At 45.2% G+C, this 23,646-nt stretch overlaps 1 protein-coding gene across 3 annotated transcripts in view; it reads right to left on the bottom strand.

Annotated features, from left to right (window-relative positions):
• Positions 1-23,646, bottom strand: part of CASS4 (Cas scaffold protein family member 4) — a 225,523-nt gene that overhangs the window by 62,592 nt on the left and 139,285 nt on the right. Inside the window, exon 1 of one of the 3 annotated variants that reach the window (XM_085619271.1) lies at positions 10,095-10,518. The exons of the other annotated variants lie outside the window; for them this stretch is intronic. The gene's annotated coding sequence lies outside the window, so the exon portion shown is untranslated. Of the gene's footprint in view, positions 1-10,094; positions 10,519-23,646 lie in introns of those variants that run through there. 3 annotated transcript variants of the gene reach the window in all.

Raw genomic sequence — 23,646 nt, 5'->3', positions numbered from 1 at the left:
GGGGGGGGGGGGGAGGGGCGGGGTCACCCCTCGTGTGGAAACTGCTCAGGCTGTAGGACGATGTGCATGGAGCCTACAGCAAAATATGTAAAATATACCCTTAACTTACTGTCCCCTGATCTGAGACCAGTATTAATCGTCTGTCAGAGAGAGATGGACTAAGGCTGCAGATTACTCTTTCCTGTTTACATTAAATCCACTGAGAAGCTGCACTTTTTTGGCTCCCATACCTGTTCAAAATGTGGAAAAACATGCACATGGGACCACCTTACCTCAGAAGGGCAGACCTTTTAAGTGAAACATCCTGCCCTCCTCTTTTCTCCATTTACGGGTGCATTGCTAAAGTAGAGCCTTTACGTGGGAATTAGTGGAAATGGAGGATCAAATTATGCGGCATGGTAGACTAAATTATGTGGCAACATGAACCAATTCTGGAGCACAATGTGGCAATATTATCGCTATTTTTCCAGTTTCAAAAAAGTTAATAATATACATATTAATACTAATTTAACATTTAAGTACATTAAGCACTTATCAATTGAAAAGTTAACCACTGGTACGATTCTGGCACGAGGCGCCACTAGAGGTGCTTTTTAGGTCTCACCTACGCAGCGCACAACCGCTGGTTAGAGTGACCTCTTGGAATCGCTCCAATCTTTTGTTGAAACGTGTGCATGTTTTGCACTGTTTCCTATTGGTACTCGTGCATGTATGGCGTTTCCCTTGCAGGAGCGAGCAGCAGCCCCATCTGTTAACAATTATCGTGCCGCAATGGAAACGCTTTTGCTTTTTTTTTTCTGCTTTCAATTGGTGCCTGCTGTACTTTTATCTCAGACCAGCAGGGGCGTAGCTATCAGCCCTACGGCGGGAAAAGGCTTTCAGAGGCCCGCAGCAACCCAAAAGCTGTTTTGACTGAGGTCATCGGCAGCCTGTGCAAGTGCGAGACTCTTCCCAAACCCCGCTTACAAGTTCACTATTGCCTCCCCGCAGCGGCGTCTCCCTGATGTGCGTTCACGGGGCGCCCTCCGCAGAGGTGCTGGGCGCGAGCTGCAGGTGGCTCACCGTTCCACTAGGCATTGTCTGCTGCGTTCCATCCAGCGGCGCCACCGTGCTCCGCGTAGTCCGTCCCCCTGGCTGGGACGGGATGGAAGGTGGCCCCGACAGTCAGGCCTCGTGGAGCGGTGCAGTGCCCGCCTCAGTTGCGCGACCACCCTGAAGGGTGCCGTCTGCAAACAGACCCACGTGCTAAGGTTCCTGCAGCTCGGCCATGCTTTTTGCTGCTGCAGCGCACCCCGCCCCCTCTCCTGTTCTTGCAAAACCCCACAAGGGGGACATGGGGGTGCTGGTGGAGGGATGCGAGGTGGGTAGTATACTTGGATTTAACCCTCCTTGGGGTCGAGCTGCCGCTACCCCACTCCTTTTTAATTTTTGTAAATATTTTGGTTTTATTTGAGTTTTTCCTCTTATTAACGATCTTCGCTTGCGGTGGTGACCTCATGTGGATAAGGGATCGCGCGTGAGGGTTGCGGGTATGTTTCCAGGGGTGGGCGTGAGTTTAAGAGGGTGCTTTCAGTTTTTTTGTGCAAGTGGGTGTGTTCCCAGCTGGGCCTTGCCGTGACTCTGCAGCCTCCTGGGAGTCTGGTTGGCTGCTGGAGATTGTAGTTCCACCGGGCGGCTTCTGGGAAGTGTAAGCCAGCTGCGGCCATGCTTTCCACAGCTCACAAAGCGCCGTGCTGCATGCTGCCGCCGGGAAGAGGGCGAAGCATATCTCTTGTGATTCTCGTATACCCCCTCCCTTCACGCGGATTGCAAAGAATTGAGCCTCCCACCTAGGGTCTCTCCGCCCCTCACGTCCCTGATCGGAGTTTTATGTGTAGCACCCTGTCAGTTCACCAGCTGCACATGTGGCCGCACCGAGCTCCTCCTGTTTCAAGCACATGGCAGTGGGTTGTGCACGCTTCTTGCGAGCGGATCACACAGGACATGGCCCCATACATTAGATAATTAGAGATCCTGTATCCACACCTCCTGTGGGGCACAACGCTGATGGGAAAAAGATATTTCCGTGGAATATTTCACACGGGCTGATTAAGCCCCGACCCATTCGGAAGACATTATTTTATGCTCAAGTGTTGCATTTTTATTTTTATCTCACCCTCAGTAGTCAAAGATGTAGCATAGGTGCATGAGGTACCATTCAAAAGAGTTTGCAATTTCCCCATCAAAACTAATCTTTCCGTTCATTTTAAGCTCCAAGCCATACCGAATCATACTCTTGTGACTTCTCAAATGTAGGCTTTATTTGAACGTCAAATATCTAAATTTTGATTGCTTGCTCACCAAATTGCTTTAGTCAGTGACTTATTAAGATTACAATTTTAAAGTTTCAGTGTCTTTATGAACATGTATAACTCAGCATTTCTGATGAGGAAGTTTCTGGGATAAATGTGTTTTTGTACGTCGAAAACCCCACTTCTATCTTCCGTTGATTTAGGATGAGAGGAGCCACGTTGAACTTTGAGGTACCTCTATCCCCCCTTGTGTTTGAATATAAAGTGAATGTGCATTGAGCAGGTAGATGTTGGCATAGCCAATAGGTCTCGCTTTTGGGACCTTATAAGTATTTAGTTATGCAGCACAATATCCTTGGTGCAACAGCATCAACTGTTGCATGGCTAAACACTTATAAGGTCCCAAAGGCGAGACCTATTGGCTATGTCAATGCTTGTTTTTAGTAACTGTTGACCCGTGTTAGCTGAAAACACAATTTTAGATGAAATTAGAAAATTATGTGGCAGATGGCGGATTATGTGTCACTTGCAGCGAATCACATTATTTCACTGGCCCTGAATAAAAACACGCTGCAGCTCCAACGGTAGCAGAAAACCAGACCATGGAACACAGTAGTTTCCAAATATCTCCATCTGAATTCCTTGATGAATTGAAAACATATTTACTAACCCGTCTATCACTACTTTTCTTAAACCACGTAATGTGCTGCACTGATTCCTGTATACTTCAATCCCACACCCTCAGTCATCCTACCCTTAGACGCTTTTAAGCCTATTGAGATGGAGGAGATGAGGAAACTGACAAACAAAATCAAAGCATGCCTGCAGATAGAACCCTACAGATGGAACCCACAGTTTGAACCCAACAGATAGAACTTACAGGTAGAACCTTACAGATGGAACCTACAGTTGGAACCCAACAGAAGGAACTTACAGGTAGAACCCAACTGCTGAAACCTACAGGTGGAACCCAACAGATGGAACTTACGGGTGAAACCCAATAGAAGAAACTTTTAGGTGGAGCCCAACTTGTGGAACCTACAGTTTGAACCAGCAGATGGAACTTACAAGTGTAACCCAACTGATGAACCCTACAGGTGGAACCCAACAGATGGAACTTACATTACAGGTGGAACCCTGTCAAGCCTGCTGCCATTAAGGACTTCTTCCAAAGACAGGCTCCATGAATTACAGTCACAGTCAGTGCACCATCATCTACATCTACGCTACAGGGGCCAATCACCTAAAGACAGTCACAACGCCACAGTTGAAGAAATCAATAGCTAATCCTGATGTCCTATTCAATTACAGTCTGATATCAAAGGTACTCATGGTGGACAGGATCCTAGAAAGACAAGTCACAAGGAACTGAAGAAGAAAATGTGAACTGAAGCAACCATGACCTTCAACCGGGATTCAGACTCATGAGAGAGACTGACACAGCGGACCTGATCTTCACACTGCTCTAGATAAAGGTGGTCAGTCACCACTGATGCTCCTGAACCTCTACACAGCACCCAAGATGGTGGATGACTTCTAAAACATCCAAAAGAATGGACTGGCGTCACAAGCACCGCACTGGATTAGATCCACACCGCTTCTCCAGAAACATAGAGCAATAAGTTCATGTTTACGTACACCACTTTCAAAATTTCTATACATCCACTATGTCTTCTATTTGAACAGCAGCATTTACAAGTCCAGATGTGTGTGGATGAAACTCAGATCTTCATCCACTTGGAAAGTGAAGCTGGAAAACAAACTAATCAGCGTAACATCAAGAGTTGCCCGATTCACTAATTAAACTGGACGAGGAAAAGCTTTTTGCTCCTCAACAAGTCCAGATCAGAAATTATAATATTGGATGAATCATGAAGGAAAAACATCCAGTTTTTACGACATGTTTAAGGTATTCACACACTAAAAATCCCATCAATAAAAAAAAAGATACATAAATGAACAGATAAATAAATACATTCATGTGTAATAGCCATAAATGCTGACAAGAGTGACAAACCTGTCTCAAAAGATGTGGAAGTAAATCATGAAGTCATCTTTGGCCGAAAATTAAAATTAATGTTGTTGTAAAAGTCACCACTTTCCAACTGTCACTACTTTGAAAACTTCAATGAAGCCCCAACAGACCATTGAATTGGAGCTAACCACATTACTATTCATGGGGCAAATGGGTTACTGTGATTTGATCGACACAGGACTGTCCAATGACCTCAATGGCAGTCTACAACTGATACAAAACCAGGCAGCAAGCATGAGCATCAAAAGGAGGAATACCACAAAGCGCCGAACCTATGGAGGGTTCCCAGTGGCGGCAAGAAATGCCCAAATCAAAATGGTGGGCTGTGCAGCGGCACAGACATAGGTCCTCTGGGCCACCTAAGACAGTGTCCGACTGGCAGGCAGAAATGGGGCATGGCCATTTGCATTTTGAAAGCCAGGGTATAGTTCAAGGATGTCTCTGTGTCATCACCAGCCCTTCAAGTTGCAGCTGCCACCAACTCACCATCAGGACAAATCCAGTATAAAGTTTCATTGTTGTGCCCCACGGAATAAGTGTTTCGCAGAGAGAGGTAAGTATACATGCAGTAATTGGCCAGTATTAGGCCAGGGGCCCCGCCTCAAGCTGGCATGCCTTGGAGACACATGCTGGCTGGATTGGACCAGTCCAGGCAATGGGTAACTGCGGCCGTATTGCTTACATTTTCATGGGCTCCCATGCGGACGACAGCCATTGATTGTGAGGGTGGTTAAAAAGATCACTTGGATGGCTGGCCGGGGTGGCCGGGCAAGTTAAATAAGGAGCAAGCATTCCTTATTGCCACCTTTCTGCCTGGCTGCCCCTGCTGGCCATCTACATGCCCCGTTCCTACCTCTGACCTGAGAGGAGTCATGTTTGGTCACCAATCAGGTGTACAACCTTGGCATCAGGAATATAAGTGCAGGCAAATTCAAGATGGAATTGGTTTTAAGCCTTTGCTGCTCCATTGGTGTTCCATTACACGGCCCTGGGGATGCTGGAGGATGGTGGCTGCACCAGGGGACCAAAATATCACCTGGATGCCCAGGCCCATTCCCCATCGGGTGGCAGGGAGGATCCTTCTATTGGGCTGGCTCTGTCATGCTTGAGTTTGGGGGACCGGCTTTCATGATGGTCCAAGTTCCCTTTATTGTGAGGGATCAGGTTGGTTCCTTTTCTAAAGGACAAATTTATGGAGCGATATGCAGGCATTTCCCCCCCTTTCTCAAGTCAGTTGAATTAGGTGATGCCACAAGGGACCTGACGAGTGGTCAACCATGACTCTGACTCGTTTTTTAGACGTGCCAGAATGTGGTAGGGATTTGTCATGTATTAGCTGTGTCCAAACCATCACCCACAATACTGTAAATATTGTCAATTCATATAAAACTGTTCTTTATTAATATGTCATGTTTATGATGTGTAATAAGAACGGCCTGAGAATAGTATATATTCCCTAAAGCAAGAATGGAAGTGAGTATTGGGTCATTTTTGAAGGATCAGACTATTGGTTTGTCAAGATTAATGTCTGTGTTGATCATGATTTGACTGGTCTCGACATGGTCCGCCACCTGTAGATTTGAACACAAACTCTCCTATCCGCGAAGGCACACAGCAGTTGCCACCCATGATGCAAGAGACAAAGCACAGGAGCCGATCACTTGGATGGCATAGCTTGAACCACAGGAAGTCCCGCCTGCAACCTCAAGTGCAGAATCACACTTCCTGAGCTTCAGGAAACTGCCGAAAACTGAACTGTTCAGACAATCATATGACTGAAAACCTGGCCCCAAATATAGTGGCTAGCAACACCAGAGGGCAGAACTCCAGCTGCGGGTGATATATACAATATTCATGCTCCACAATTATAAACTTTACACCCTTACACTACCTCTTCCACTCAATGCAGTGGCACAGTTCCTGCGCCGGCAAAGCGGATGTAAGGTTGAGTAACTTGCAAGATCTCACTAGCTGCCTAACAAAGTTTACAGTCTGCAAGCTGTACTCACTACAATTATTTAAGACTGTATTGCATAACTGATAAGTAATCTTGATGGTACTGCATTACTGACAAGGGTTCCTAATTATACTGCATGTCTCTGACAAGTATAACCAACTGTGCTGCATTTCTCTGGCAAGTATTCCCAATGATACTACATGTCTCTGACAAGTATTACCAACTGTGCTGCATGTCTCTGACAAGTATTACCAACTGTTCTGCATGTCTCTGACAAGTATTCCTAATTATACTGCATGTCTCTTCAAGTATTACCTGCCAACTGTTCTGCATGTCTCTGACAAGTATTACCAATTATACTCCATAGCTCTGCAAGTATTACCAGCTGTGCTGCATGTCTCTGACAAGTATTACCAATTATACTCCATAGCTCTGCAAGTATTACCAACTGTGCTGCATGACTCTGACAAGTATGACTAACTGTGCTGCATCACTCTGATAAGTATTCCCAATTGTATTGCATGCCTCTAGCAGGTATTCTGAATTCTACTGCGTGACTCTGACAAGTATTACTAACTGTACTGCATGACTCTGACAAGTATTTGCGACTGTATTACATGACAGATAAGTATTCCCGACTGTGCTGCATGACTCTGACAAGTATTACCAACTGTACTGCATGACTCTGACAAGTATTACCAACTGTACTGCATGACTCTGACAAGTATTACCAACTGTACTGCATGACTCTGACAAGTATTACCAACTGTACTGCATGACTCTGACAAGTATTACCAACTGTTCTGCATGTCTCTGACAAGTATCACCAATTATACTCCATAGCTCTGCAAGTATTCCCAACTGTGCTGCATGACTTTGACAAGTATTCCCAATAATACTGCATGTCCCTGCAAATATTACCAAATGTACTGCATGTCTCTGACAAGTATTATCAATTATACTGCACGTCTTTGCAAGTATTACCAACTGTTCTGCATGACTCTGACAAGTATCACCAATTTTACTGCATGACTCTGACAAGTATTTGCGACTGTATTACATGACTGATAAGTATTCCCGATTGTACTGCATTACTTGACAAGTATTTGCGACTGTATTATATGACTCATAAGTATTCCTGATTGTACTGCATGACTCCGACAAGTATTGCCAATTGTATTGCAGAATGCTAACCTACATTCTGGATTGTATTGCATGACTTTGACATGTATTAGCGACTGTATTACATGACTGATAAGTATTACCGACTGTACTGCATGACTCTGACAAGTATTACTAATTGTGCTGAATCACTCTGATAAGTATTCCCAATTGTATTGCATGACTCTAGCAGGTATTCTGAATTATACTGCATTTCTTTGCAAGTATTACCAACTGTGCTGCATCACTCTGATAGGTATTCCCAATTGTATTGCATGACTCTAGCAGGTATTCTTAATTGTACTGCATGACTCCGACAAGTATTACCAACTGTACTGCATGACTCCGACAAGTATTACCAACTGTACTGCATGACTCTGACACGTATTACCAATTGTACTGCATGACTCTGACAAGTATTACCAATTATACTCCATAGCTCTGCAAGTATTACCAACTGTGCTGCGTGACTCTGACAAGTATTTGCGACTGTATTACATGACTGATAAGTATTCCCGACTGTACTGCATGACTCTGACAAGTATTTGCGACTGTATTACATGACTGATAAGTATTCCCGACTGTACTGCATGACTCTGACAAGTATTTGCGACTGTATTACATGACTGATAAGTATTCCCGACTGTACTGCATGACTCTGACAAGTATTACCAACTGTGCTGCATGTCTCTGACAAGTATTACCAATTGTACTGCATGACTCTGACAAGTATTTGCGACTGTATTAAATGACTGATAAGTATTCCAGATTGTACTGCAATACTCTGACAAGTATTTGCGACTGTATTACATGACTGATAAGTATTCCTGATTGTACTGCATGACTCTGACAAGTATTGCCAATTGTATTGCAGAATTCTAACCCACATTCTGGATTGTATTGCATGACTTTGACATGTATTAGCGACTGTACGACATGACTGATAAGTATTCTAGATTGTATTGCATGACTTTGATGTACTGCATGACTGTGACAAGTATTTCCAGGCTCTATAGCATGGCGGATGAGTATTGCCAACTGTATTGCACAATTCCAATACGTGTTCTGGATAGTATTACATGACTTTGCCAAGTATTCTCAATTGTATTGCATAACTCTAACAAGAATTTTTTTTTTCCAAATCTTTTTTAGTGCTTTCTGAGAAAAAACAACGTAATAAACGTACAACCGTAACCAATACCGCCAGTGTTATGGCTTCTTAGAGTTCACTTATATTACAAAAGTCTCTGTCACAGCGGCGTGAGTTGGCATCCATGTATTTCAATGTCATTCCTCTCCTCTTGTGGCCCTCTAGCAAGAGTTCTCGCTTGTATAATTTGTAACATGCATTCTCGTAGATATGAAGTGCTATAAATAATGCAACTGGGCCACCCAGGAAAGCGCTTCAGGCCTCACTTGGGGTATGGAAAGCGCTATATAAATACCAATACAATACTACATGACTGGCGGAGAAGCGTTATCAATTGTCTTGTATGACGCTCCAGAGAGCGGAAAGGTGGCATGTTGGCACGAATTAAAACTCAAACAAATAAATAAACAACTGTGCGACAGTCCTCGTTCCTCCATTGCTGAGAGCCCTGCTGATTGACTGCTTATGTAATGCCCCATTTGTGATATTTCAAATCACTGTGGGTTCCATTTTATGAGAACAATTACTTTTCTTGTCCCTCCTAGTTACTGCTAATCAATTTAAAATAGTTTCAAATTACTTTACACTACATTAACATAACATTGACTAATACGATGATTAATGGTGGCAAGCCGGCTTTACTCTGGGTATCAAATGAACTCAAGTTGTCCTTGGGTAATAGATATGTTTTATTCTGCGCTACTGCATTTTCAATGTGTTCGAAGCTGGGTTTTTTTGCGGTAGTTTTGAGCAGATTGTTGGCATCGACTTTATTCCAATGTGTGGGATTCCAAAACCCAGGGGGTGTAAAGCAGTCCCCTGCAGCGCAGAAGGGCCCCCAAACCTCCAAAGCCTGCCCAACCATTCAGGGTCCCCCCAACTCTTCAGAGGGTCCCCAATCAGCCCAAGGCCAATGAATATCTCTGAGATATGAGAGACTCAGGGGGCCCTCTTCACATTCTGAAGGGGCCCCCCATCATTTTGTGTCACGCCTTTGCTAACAACTATCTTGTATATGCAACTGTGTGACAATCAGATAGAGGCTGTGTCATGCTTTAAGAGTTTTTGTATTACGCATTACCAAGAAGTGCAGTTCACAAAGTGCTTTCCCAATCTGGAGCCCCTTCATATTTCAGGGGCCTGAAAGACCTCGAAACAGAACAACACAAAAATTCCAACTCCCTCTTTCATTTTCAGCCAAATTCTAACTTGTGCTGTTAGAGCCCTGCTGAAAATGCTTGGTACAAATCCACGTTCTCGCGCCAGCTTTCTCTCCCCCCCCCCCCCCACCCACCCATAGGCACATACTAAACTAGTGATTTCTCCTCATAAAACTTTCCAAACGCCAGTCCCAACTCTTCTCTTTAGAATAGCAGTCTCCCTCAACAAGAAATAAACAGCTTGCCTTTCGCATTTCCTGGACACACATCGGGCTCCTCTCTCCCCACACGCAGAGCTCGACTTGATTGATAAACAGAGAGGGGGGATACTGATACTCACAGACGCACGTGCGCTTTTCGGCTGGGACGTTCCGGAACGGTCCTACTTGTATGAAGATACGCAGTGCCGCATAACATCCGCGTCCCTCGGAGAGGTGCCTGTGCTCCCCCTTCACTGTACTTGGGTTGTTCCTCTGAGTGGAAGAAGCGCAGGGTGTCAGGGCATGACTCTCTCAGAAACTGTCCACAAAGCACTAGCTCGGTGACTCGCGGCGCTGCTGCTCGCCACCGTGGAGCGTGCTGACCCCTTGTGAGCGCCGCAACCACCGAGGCGTGGGACCCCCGAGCACCATGTGTCACCTGCTCCTCGCACGCCCTCCGCAGCAGCCCCGGAGCTCCTCTGTCAGGAGCAGAACTCCTCTCCAGTGCTAAATCAATCCAAGCCCCTGCACACGCGGCACTGCGCCACATGTCGTGCAGACGGGGCCTGGCAGCGGCACACTGCTGTGGAGCGCAGGCTCCTCTGTGGTGGAAATGGGAGGGTGCTCCGACAGGCGGTGCCTGGGAAGGCCGGCAGGGCTGGGAAAGAGTCATTGCCTTGTAAACAATGAACTCCGCATCAGCCTAATAAAGCCTGCAGGTCACCGTACCTATAGTAGGTGATCCCTGCGTCCGACGGGCGCAGCCTGGCCGGTCACTATTTCACTCAGGACAAGCCAGACAGATGACTTATTTTTCTCCCCTCAGGCAAAGACAGACACATTGCTGACTCTATTTCACAATGGGCGAGGGAGACAAGTAACTGACTCTACTTCATCCAGGACGAGATGGTCAAGACAAGTGACTGACTACTGCACAAAGGACGCGGCAGACAAGTGACTGACTCTACTTCACAAACGACAAGACAGAAGTGATTGGCTCTATGTCACCCAGGACGCGACAGACAAGTAGCTGAATCCACTTCACAAGGGCGAGACAGGCGAATGACTGACTCTACTTCATCCAGGACAAGACAGACAATTAGCTGCTTCTACTTCAACCAGGACGAGACATACAAGTCACTGACTCTACTTTATCCAGGACTGGACGGACAAATGACTGAGTCTACTTAACCCAGGACGAGGCAGCCAAGTGACTGACTCTACTTCATCCAGGACAAGACAGACAATTAGCTGCTTCTACTTCAACCAGGACGAGACAGACAAATGACTGACTCTACTCAACCCAGGACGAGACAGACAAGTGACTGACTCTACTTCATCCAGGACAAGACAGACAAGTGGCTGATTCTACTTCAACCAGGACTGGACAGACAAATGACTGACTCTACTTAACCCAGGACGAGACAGCCAAGTGACGGACTCTACTTCATCCAGGACAAGACAGACAAGTGACTGATTCTACTTCAACCAGGACAAGACAGACAAGTGACTGACTCTACTTTATCCAGGATGAGACAGAAAAGGGACTGACTCTACTTCATCCAGGATGAGACAGGAAAGTGACTGATTCTACTTCATCCAGGACGAGACGGACAAGTGACTGACTCTACTTCAACCAGGACTAGACAGACAAATGACTGACTCTACTTCGCAAAGGACTTGACTGACAAGTGACTCACTCTACTTCATCCAGGACGAGACAGAAAAGTGAATGACTGAACTTTATCCAGGACGAGACGGACAAGTGACTGACTCTACTTCAACCAGGACGAGGCAGACAAATGACTGACACTACTTCGCAAAGGACTTGACTGACAAGTGACTGGCTCTACTTAACCCAGGATGAGACAGACAAGTGACTGACTCTACTACATCCAGGATGAGACAGAAAAGTGAATGACTCTATTTCATCCAGAACGAGACCGAGAAGAGACTGACTCTATGTCACAAAGGATGAGACAGACAAGTAAGTGACTGACTCTACTTAACCCAGGATGAGAGCGATAAAGGAGTGACTTTACTTCACCCAGGACGAGACCAATAAAGGACTGACTCTACCTCATAAAGGACCAGACAGACAAGTGACTGACTCTACTTCATCCAGAATGAGACAGACAAGTGACTGACTCTACTTGATCGAGGACGAGACAGACAAGTGGCTGACTCTATTTCATAGCGGACGAGACCGACAAGAGACTGACTCTACTTCACAAAGGACGAGACAGACAAGTGACTAACTCTACCACAGTAATGCCAAGCCAGACAAGTGACCGACTTTGGTGGCGACTGAATCCAATGAAACAGGCTCTGGCAAATGGCTGACTCTACTCCAGTAACGCAGAGCCAGCTAGGTGACTGACTCCACAAAGAAGAGACTCACCCTAAGTCATACAGGAACTGACAGCTTTCAATCAGGACGACACCATTAAGTGACTGACTCAACTTCATCCAGTATGAGCATGGCAGGTGACTGACTCAACTTCATCCAGGAGGAGATCAATAAGTGACTGACTCTACTTCATCCAGGACGGAACAGAAATGTGAATGACTCTATTTCACAAAGGACAAATGACTGACTCTACTTTATCCAGGACGAGACAGACAAGTGACTAACTCTACTTCATTCAGGATGAGACAGAAAAGTGAATGACTCTATTTCACAAAGGACAAGTGACTGACTCTACTTTATCCTGGACGAGACAGACAAGTGACTAACTCTACTTCAGTCAGGATGAGACAGAAAAGTAAATGACTACTTCATACAGGATGAGACCGACAAGTGACTGACTCTACTTAACAAAGGACGAGACAGACAAGTGACTGACTTTACTTCACCCAGGACGAGACCGACAAGTGACTGATTCTATTTCACAAAGGACAAGACAAACAAGTGATTGACTCTACTTAACCCAGGACGAGACAGAAAAGTGACTGACTGTACTTCATCCAGGATGAGACTGACAAGTGACTGACTCTACTTTGCAAAGGACGAGACAGAAGTGAATGACTCAACTTCAACCAGGACGAGACAGACAAATGACTGACACTACTTCGCAAAGGACTTGACTGACAAGTGACTGGCTCTACTTAACCCAGGATGAGACAGACAAGTGACTGACTCTACTACACCCAGGATGAGACAGAAAAGTGAATGACTCTATTTCATCCAGAACGGGACCGAGAAGAGACTGACTCTACTTCACAAAAGATGAGACAGGCAAGTAAGTGACTGACTCTACTTAACCCAGGATGAGAGCGATACAGGAGTGACTTTACTTCACCCAGGACGAGACCAATAAAGGACTGACTCTACCTCACAAAGGACCAGACAGACAAGTGGCTGACTCTACTTCATCCAGAATGAGACAGACAAGTGACCGACTCTACTTGATCGAGGACGAGACAGACAAGTGGCTGACTCTATTTCATCGAGGACGAGACCGACAAGAGACTGACTCTACTTCATCAAGGACGAGACCTACAAGTGACTGACTCTACCACAGTAATGCCAAGCCAGACAGGTGACCGACTCTGGTGGCGACTGACTCCACTGAAGCAGGCCCTGGCAAATGGCTGACTCTACTCTAGTCATGCAGAGCCAGCTAGGTGACTGACTCCACAAAGAAGAAACTCACCCTAAGTCATACAGGAACTGACAGCTTTCATTCAGGACGACACCATTAAGTGACTGACTCTACTTCATCCAGGACGGAACAGAAAAGTGAATGACTCTATTTCACAAAGGACAAGTGACTGACTCTACTTTATCCAGGACGAGACAGACAAGTGACTAACTCTACTTCATTCAGGACGAGACAGAAAAGTGAATGACTCTATTTCACAAAGGACAAGTGACTGACTCTACTTTATCCAGGACGAGACAGACAAGTGACTAACTCTACTTCATTCAGGACGAGACAGAAAAGTAAATGACTACTTCATACAGGACGAGACCGACAAGTGACTGACTCTACTTAACAAAGGACGAGACAGACAAGTGACTGACTTTACTTCACCCAGGACGAGACCGACAAGTGACTGACTCTATTTCACAAAGGACAAGACAAACAAGTGATTTACTTTACTTAACCCAGGACGAGACAGAAAAGTGACTGACTGTACTTCATCCAGGATGAGACTGACAAGTGACTGACTCTACTTCACAAAGGACGAGACAGACAAGTAGCTGATTCTACTTAACCCAGGATGGGACAAACAATTGACTGACTCTACTTCATCAAGGACGAGACCTACAAGTGACTGACTCTACCGCAGTAATGCCAAGCCAGACAGGTGACCGACTCTGGTGGCGACTGACTCCACTGAAGCAGGCCCTGGCAGATGGCTGACTCTACTCCAGTCAAGCAGAGCCAGCTAGGTGACTGACTCCACAAAGAAGAGACTCACCCTAAGTCATACAGGACCTGACAGCTGACTGATCCTACTCTAGCCAGACCGAGCCTTAGGGTAACCAATTTTATAGATGACATACCTTATTCCTGTTATTCAGAGCCTGAGAAGTGGCTCATTCTTGTCCAGTCAGGTGAGGTGGAACCGGAAAGGTGACTTATGCAAGACAAACTGGACTTTATAGTCAGGGCCAATGGAATTATGCGATGATGCGGCTGCACAGTTTTCCACATGATAAAGGATTTGTTGCATTTGTCACATAATCAGGGCCGTTGGAATTATTCGATTCTGTGGCTGTTGTGTTTTTCGCATATTTATGAATTTGCAGCATTTGCCACAAAATCCGTCTGCTGCATAACCTATAAATGCTAACAAAAAAAACTATTTTGTTTCTAATTAAACGGATCAAAAGTCACTAAAATCGCTGTGGCCCATTGTGGTGTGAACTGGAAGGCCCTATGTAAACATTGACTAGTCTCCTTTCAGTTGCTTATTACTGTATTTGGATGTTAAACTGGTACTAATTAGATGAAACCTTTGCCCAGACAGTGTTAGCATGTGAAAAACGTACAAAATTATGAAGGAGTATACTTTATTCACCCCTTCTGCATATTTTGGCTCCCCTCACCAGCCATATAGTTCCAGTGGCCCTACACATAATCCATTATCTGCTGCATAATTTGCAGTTTTTAACAAACAGTTGCTTCTATCTTAAGTGAGTCAAAAGTTACTGATAACACAGCTACACCGGTTGCTAAGCAGTGGAAGGTCCTTCACAAAGGTTGACTACCGGGTTGTTTTTAGGTATTAAACTGAACAGACAATTTTAACATGCAAAACCATGAGTAAGTAATGACATAACACTATCACAAAATGTGCCGCACTATGCCCATAATTTGCCTTTTCTTGTTACATAATTTAGTCAACCCTGACACATAATTTGGTCTTTGCCTGTCACATATTCCAGCGACCCTGTTTATAGGTTGCTGGATAAGCACAACTTAAGCTCCACCCCTATACGTCACCAAAGAACGAAACTTACATGCATTAAAACAATATATCTTGTGTGTACCTTAACCCTAATAATGTAAATAGAAGAGCTAAACATATTGCTGGAGTATATTCACTGTAGAAAGTAGTCATTCACATAGGTGTGTGCTTTAATATATTCATTATAATGTAACAAAATGTAGTTCCTCTCACATTTACCCTACATCGGCTTGGCAAGGTGGGGAGGGAGAGCCTTTTCCTACCTGGCTCCTTTTTATGGGAACAGTCTCCCTGTCCATATTCGTACCTACATGAACTATTGCCAATTTAGGAAACTGCTAAAATCCTCCCTTTTCTAATCCTTCTCTTCGAGTGGTTGCTTGCCTGATATTGTTTGCAGTGCTGAGATGTCCTTGTGTGATTCGAGCGCTGTATCAAATTTAATTAATATAACAATTTAATTAACCTAACAATTACACAAAAGTGTATTTAGAGTTATACCGTTTTACTGGGCTTTCACTCTTATGTACTCATGTATTCATTTGTTCATGTTTTACATTTTTTCTAGAATCATAGGTGCAGCTATAATCATGAATTTAAAGGGTACACTGACTGTCCTACTAAGTTATCTTAGCTAAAGGCCTTTTTGGTCCCTAATGCTTCACCTTCAACGTGATAGTTTTGCCTGCGCTGCAATGTTCTTTCTTTGCAGGTGTGTTTACATGTTTTCATACTCAGTGAAAGACATTGTGTGTATTAGAGATGGGTCAGGGAGAAGAACTTTTGGCAAGAATGAGAGGCGATAACAAACTATGAGAAGACTCCTATTCATGTGGGTTCAGGAGCAGGGAGACATCCAAGGCCGTCCTGATGTTCAAACCGCAGGATGAGAAAACTGAGTGATGTTGCCCATTTCTACTGTAAGAAGGTGAAAACTACTGGAGTTGATGATATGGAATTCTCAAGTGTTTTGTGGGTTTAATTGGTGTCCACATTTTAGTCTTTAGGGCAGATACCTCTTGGACTTTGAAGGGTACAAACCTCTCTGCTTTTATTCTTTTTGTGTAGCTTTGCTTAATTTGGAGAACTTCTACTGAATTTTCCACTATGCTGATACCTTTCTGCTATTCCTGATATAACTAGTTTTCCCCCGTTTACTCAACTTTAGTTTAAGACTAGTTTAGGTGACTTTAGATTTATTAGAACATTGGACTGTTGGCAGCTCGATTGAAAACAACGTAGAAGCCCGGAGCTCCAACACTCCAATGTTTGTTCACAGCTATTGCTGTGAACAAACCCCTCAGGCTCTATGCGGCCTCGTTTGACAATTTAGAACATTCTGCACACTAGGGGCAGAATGTTCTAATAGCCTTAGAGCCCTCCGTAGCAGGCACTCCCTGACATTAAATGCCATCTCCCTTGTTAAAGGGACGAGCCGGACACTGGAGCGGGCCTTTAATGGCCGGTAAAGCCCACTACGGCGGGCTCTAAGGATATATTCATGCATAGACAGGAGGATCGAAAACCTGTATACGGATTATCAAATCCTATTTCCTATCTTCTGTATTGCCGCAACTGAATTTCTTGGATGTTTTATGCTACTAAAACTTTATTTGATTTGACACTGTAGCATACCCATGGTGATTTTGTATCTTTACAATATGTTTTTGAGATTTAAATACGCCAGTTTGGCCCTTGATTTGTAATAAAACCTACTTAACCTTACTTACTGATTGCTGGTCCTAATGTTTAATGTGTTTTGCACATATTCTATTGACACTTTATTCTTTCACGTTTGGTGATTGTTTTGTGTTCCAAGTGTATTTTCACTTTTTAGGACATTTTTTCACTTTCATAAGTGTGTTATACCAATTTTGACTAAACTGATCCACAACAACAAAGCTTCTCTGTAAATTTACTGGTACCTCGTTAGGGTGGTTTGGGGTAGACTGGGGGTCTCCGGGTCCTATGTGTGGCCAAATGGGTTACACTACAAATTGAATTGTTTGATTGATACTAACGTTCCCTTTACCCCTCAGGCAACTAAAAAGGTTAATCGCAGGATAAATAGTAAGAAATGCCCACTGCTCCAGCATTGCTGACTCACACCCAGCCCTACTGGTTTTTACAAGGAAGCGGCCTGTCCAACATTAAGCCAGGTACTTTGGAGGCCAGGCTCTATCGGCATTAAACTATGGTATTTCCCGTCAAACGCATATTATACATAAGAATACCAAGCTTGGGCTCAGAAGAAATCACAACAAAATAAAATCTATCCAAGCTTTCAAATGTGATGGTTTCTGTATGAATTTCAAAAACATGATGATCCTCACTCCCTCTCCTCGACTTGTTGTCAAATGCTAGATGGAAGTATGATGTCCCGTAAACATGAACTAAATATTGTTCTGCACTAGCGTTTATATTTACACAGCGCTTACTGTAAGAGCCCCATGCCTCACTGCACTTTAAAGAACAACTTTAAATATTACGGCAGTCAGTGGTAGTCATTGTATCAACTGTGGAAGAATGAAAGGCTGAGCTGGCCCTGCAAAATGCCACAAAAATGCATTTCCAAAAATATATTCATACCTCTGCAGTTACAGAATTGCGAAGACAGGTGATTTTTTTCATAATGGTCCAGTAGGTGCTGTATTAAGTCACTTGGGGGCATATTATCAAGGAATGGCGTTAAAATTATCGCCGCTTAACTGCCGCTAAAGCGGCGATAATGGGCTTGATAATATGCCACAGAGAATTCCCATAGAAGCCCCGGTTCTGGTGTGAACCTGGGCTTCTTTTGGAATTCACTGCAGCATATTATCAAGCCCATTATCGCCGCTTTAGCTGCAGTTTTCTGCCGCTAAACCAGCGATAATTTTAACGCCGTCCTTGAAAAGCACCCATTTTGCATTAAGCTGAAGACTGTTTCAAGGAGCTTTTCAGCTGAGATGGGAGAGGAGAGCTTGAGAGAAAGTTTTGCAGGGGTCAGTTAAAAAGTACAGGTGTGTTAGAATCCCTAGGCTTAGTGAGAGCAGATGGCTTTTCGGAACTTCTTGGGGGGGGGGGCATAGCCTTAAAGCCCCCACTTTTTTCTCAATCATAATATTGTACATTTTCATTTTCACGGTTAACAATATTAGCAGACACATCATACTAAGGTGGCCCATATTATTTTATGGGTCTGGAGGTCTCGGCTGAGAAAGTTTAAACCCCTCTGCAGCCCAAGCAGCATTTGTTTTTGTATTTTTATCCAGAGCATTTGCTGCCAGAAGCAACTGGTTTAAAGCACCAGGGAAGGAAGACCCACGCGTCAGCTCAGCTGATAACCGCGACCTGTTGCTGGTGGCATCATCTGCCCTCCGAGGAGGGTACCGAACAATGGCTCCGTTGTGCTCCACGGGCGGCTCAGCACATAGTGACCCTACCAGCTGCCACAGGGAGACAGGCCGGGACCGCCCCCGGTGCCCACTGACAGCCCAGCAGTTACGGGGGTACCAGGGCAGGCGTCAGGAGCGTAGAGGGAAGGGGGGTGGGGGAGTGTTGAAGACAAGCTGCACCTGTAGGGTGCATGCCACTGCGGATTACTAGGAGACACTGAAGATTTAATAATAGCTTTTTAAAAATAAAATTACCGCCTGGAAGCGCCGTAAATACAGTGTTACACGACAGCACTCATTTTATCGACCATGCGAGGATGAAAGGCAGAGTCAGACGGATGCAAATTTACCAGTTGCTCTGGGCTAGGCTGAGTGACTAACTATATTTCTTAAGCACTTTAAAAAAAGAGAATTGATCTTCACAAAAACAGGCTCTTTAAACTTAAGAACTAGTTAAAAAGTTTGTTTGCAAAAGATTACTAGCTCCATATTGGTGTTTTTATTTTCACAGTACAGATTTCTACTTCTACGCCAGGAAACCTCTAGCATTAGTGCAGGAAAAGCGATGCATGCTAACTGTGGTGATCATGTATTATACAGAATAAAATACCCCCAGTGGACATAAAAAATACTGCAAGCCAACTATTTATTTTTTGTGACCTCTAAAGGAACTGGACTTTAAGCACACAACTCCTCAGTGACTTGCAATATCCTTATCACGTACGGGTTCTTCATCCCATGTGGAACAAACCTAACCAACGCACCTTTACTTCTGCACCAGTGGGAGCCAGGAATAAGGAAGCCCTCCGCCACTGTTCACATAGTTTATTTAAAGAAGTTTTGTTTTATGGATTATTCGCGTCTGGCCATGAATCAGCTGGACAAAAAACAAAAATTCTTGTCCAACACAATCTGTCTGACTGGCCGATCCCCAGCACCACAGAATCCGATGTCGAAACTCCAGACGACTAAACTCCCTAGCCAGCCAACAACAGGAAAGGGCCCGGGCTAGATATATCCTCCATCAGGTTGCCAAGTGATCTGCTAACCACATTTATTTCAGTTCCAAATGGCTGCAGCGGGAACATTCCTTTCAAAACAGTATTTAACTGCAACCTCTCATTTACTGCACTGGCTTCGCCCGTCTTCGCCTTATGGTCGCCAGATGAATCCGGTCACTGGGATGGTTGCATGTCAGAATTATTGAAATATTGCGCAACAAAAATGTCGTAGCCAGAATATCGACTATCACCGTATTATGAAACATCATGAAAATATCATTAAACATCAGGAAAGAAGGTACATATTGGTAATTAGAGATTTTATATTCTTACACCATATCCACATATCTTGAAGCTGTGTTAATCTACAACTGTCTCCAATGCACTACCCTAATTCTTACCCTAAACTTCTCCCAGGGAGTGGTGTAGCGCAGCGGCCAGAGCGACTGACTACGGGACTGTGGCTCATGGTTCGATCTCCGGTTTTGGCGGCAGCCCAGATCAGCATCATGTGACTGTAATCTCCCCGACAGCCCCCAGATACCATTAGGGGTGATTTACAAATGTGGAATTATTATCATTATAATATATCCTCTACCTCCACTCTCTGACTACTAACTCTTCCCTCCCCTTCTACTCACCCCAACCCTGCTCCTGCTGCTAGCATCCTCAAATAAACTGTTTCTAGACCCTTCCCTCTTCCATCCCTCCACTATCATTTTCAATCCAAATAACACACTCACGTGTCCACCGCTCAAATTAATTTCATATTTCCCTACACTAATGCACCACTATTCCTATTTGGGTTCCGGAGTAGTGTGCTACACGCCAGAAACCACTTCGACACATCGTCGGGGGTAATAAGCGCTATATAAATGCAATTACAATTACATCAACAAGGTACATATATGTGGAATTTAGAATGGTGAATCTATGCTTACCTGAATTTGCCCTCACAATATTTTTATAGCTGACAATGACATTTATGTACAATATTTAATGCTCAATATGGAGATGGTATACCCACTGTAAAAACAAGTTTTAAGACTTAAGACGTTTGGGAGGGCGACCAAATCAGATCCTTTGAACAGCTGACGGAAACCTACAACCTACACAACTCACAATTTCACAGATACCTACAGCTGCGTCATGCCTTGGAGGCCCACTGAGATAGCATAGTTGTGCTACCAGAATTAAGCACTTTAGAGTTGAAGATTACAATGTCATGTTTGGAGGGTAAGGGTTTTTCTAAAACATATTATTCACTGCTGACTAACACTCCTGACCCCTTAACTTACTTATGAGAAAGATGGGAACAAGATGTGGGCCCCCTTGAGGACGCAGATTGGAATGAGATAAAATGCCTGCTCTAGTCAATCAATCAATCAATCAAGATATTTGTAGAGTGTGCTACTTACCCGTGAGGGTCCCAAGGTGCTGGGGGGGGGGGGGAGGGGGTAGCAGTAGCGCTACTTCTCGAAGTGCCAGGTCTTGAGGAGTCTTCTGAAGGCGAGTAAGTCTTCGGTCTGCCGTAGCTGGGTAGGTAGGGTGTTCCAGGTCTTGGCGGCGAGGTAGGAGGAGGATCTGCCGCCGGAGGTTGTTCGTTGGATGCGGGGGACGGCAGCGAGGCTGGCGGAGCGGAGCTGGCGGGTGGGGGTGTGGAAGCTGAGTCTGCTGTTCAGGTAGGCGGGTCCGGTGTTGTGGAGTGCTTTGTGTGCGTGGGTGAGGAGTTTGAAGGTGATCCTCTTGTTGACGGGGAGCCAGTGTAGGTTTGTCAGGTGGGGGGTGATGTGGCTGCGGCGGGGGACATTGACGATCAGTTGGGCGGAGGCATTTTGGATGCGCTGTAGTCGTCGTAGGTGTTTGGCTGGGATTCGGGCGTAGAGTGCGTTGCCGTAGTCCAGCCTGCTGCTGACGAGTCCTGGCGGTATCTATGCAACTGAGACTCATTCAATTGAAATACTTCAATGGAGTTTATTATAGCCCACTAGATTCAGCAGGAGGAAGACTGGGACAGACCTCAATTGCCTAGGGTGTAGGGTGGATTTGGGCACCTTCTTCCACACAATATGGGAATGCCCGGTCATACAGCAATCGGTGTCCACATTCTACAACCCACTTCTTCAAAATATAGGTAAACCTACTGTACCTGACCCTAACGTGGATGAGTGACCCCAGTGTCAGGTACAATAAGTTTACTTATAATTCGAAGAAGTGTCTTGTAGAATGTCGGAGGGGTACAAGACTTTGGTGAGCATGGGCATGTTGATTAACAAGAGGGACATTGCTAGTCACTGGCGATCAGACATGGCACCACCTTCGGGGAATGGACCTGTGGTTTGGACTATAGTGCCAAAGAGGAGGAATATGAATATAAACCAGAGGCTCGGTGGGACTAAGAACACAAACCAGCCCTGGCAATTAACTTAGACCGACCCTGCCGCATTTGTTACAGGGGCTGATATTCCAGCACTGCTGCAAAACTGGCCCCAGTAACAAAAACGGCCCCCACCGCTCCAAAACCAGCCCTCACCCTTCCTGTTTAGAGTTTGGTGGATGGAATGCTCAGTCACAAATGTGGCACATGTCCCGTCCCCTGTATTGCTAGTGCATTTTGTAGGAAGGTGGAATCTGACTGCATGGTTGCCCCCACTTTTTTCCTGGCGTTTTGCTGGTTTTCGACTTAGTTGGCTGGGATCCTGCTATTCAGGACCCCAGCCTATCTGCTTTCCCCTTTAAATTGATTGCATGTACTTTAGATACACTCCAGATTGGATTCTGGGGTACCCTTATAAGTCCCTAGTATATGGTATACTATGTACCGAGGGCATAGGTACCCCAGGGGCCAACCACAGGCTGCAGCATGTATTGTGCCACTCCTGGGAAGTCATTTAAAATGACACAACAGGTCTGCTGTAGCAGCCTGTGTAAGGTGGTGTATGCACCCTTTACTAAGATATAGGTTCCCTATATCTTTCCATATCACTGCACATATAAACCTTATCAGTCACCCCTATGGCAGGCCTTATCAATCCTGAAGGCAGGGTGCTGGGTTTTATGTGAGAGGGTGCCCATGCATGAGCAGAGCCCCTCGGCACCCTTCGGAACCTTTATCCTGGGCTGTTTGTGATGCAGACAGACCATATACTCTTGAGTACATTATAACCTCGCGGTAAATGTTAACTTTGGAATGGCTGCACGGAAACATGTCATGTTTGGTGTCAAACACCTTGGAATCATACCCCCACACCAGTAACTGGTGTGGGAGGTATGATTCCACTCTACTAGAGGGAGAAATATGACAGCACCGGTATACCTGGTACCAGCTTTGCAAGCCCAGGCATCCCAAAATGGATGCTGCCAGCCACAGACACGAGTCTGCCCTCCTGCTGCTAACTGAAACTCCGGTAGGGGAGGCCTGGACAATAGGTTTCCCTTTCACAGGGAGGTGTGACCACCTCCCAGTCAGGCTTTAGTGTATTGGGGCTGGGTGGGTGCACTCCAAGAGTGCTTTGAAGTCTGCACTGGGGGCACATTTGGTGTCCCTGTGCATAGTCCAGCTCAAACCGGTTTCAGGGGCTACCAGCCCCTGCTCTGGCACGAAACTGGACAAAGGATATGGGTGTAGCCACCCCTCTGTCCTGACCCTCCCATAGGTGGGTCCCCAGAGTTTGTCCCACCCCTTCCTTGGGTATAAAGTAGGAACCTCTGACTGCAGGACTTTTGATATTACCTGGACGAAACTCTGCTACAGAAACCAGTACTTTGACAATCTACATCGAACTAGATGACTGAAGAATCTCCCTTGGAGTAAAGGAGTAACTCCCCTGCTTGGCAGGCACCAAAGACGCATCGGTCCGGTTTGCATCTCCAAAGCTCCTGAGGACTCTGAA

The sequence above is a fragment of the Triturus cristatus genome, chromosome 7 (assembly GCF_964204655.1).
Source record: "Triturus cristatus chromosome 7, aTriCri1.1, whole genome shotgun sequence".
Classification (NCBI taxonomy): Eukaryota; Metazoa; Chordata; class Amphibia; order Caudata; family Salamandridae; genus Triturus; species Triturus cristatus.
The sequence above is the reverse complement of the archived record's forward strand: the minus strand, read 5'-3'. Positions and strand labels throughout refer to the sequence as shown.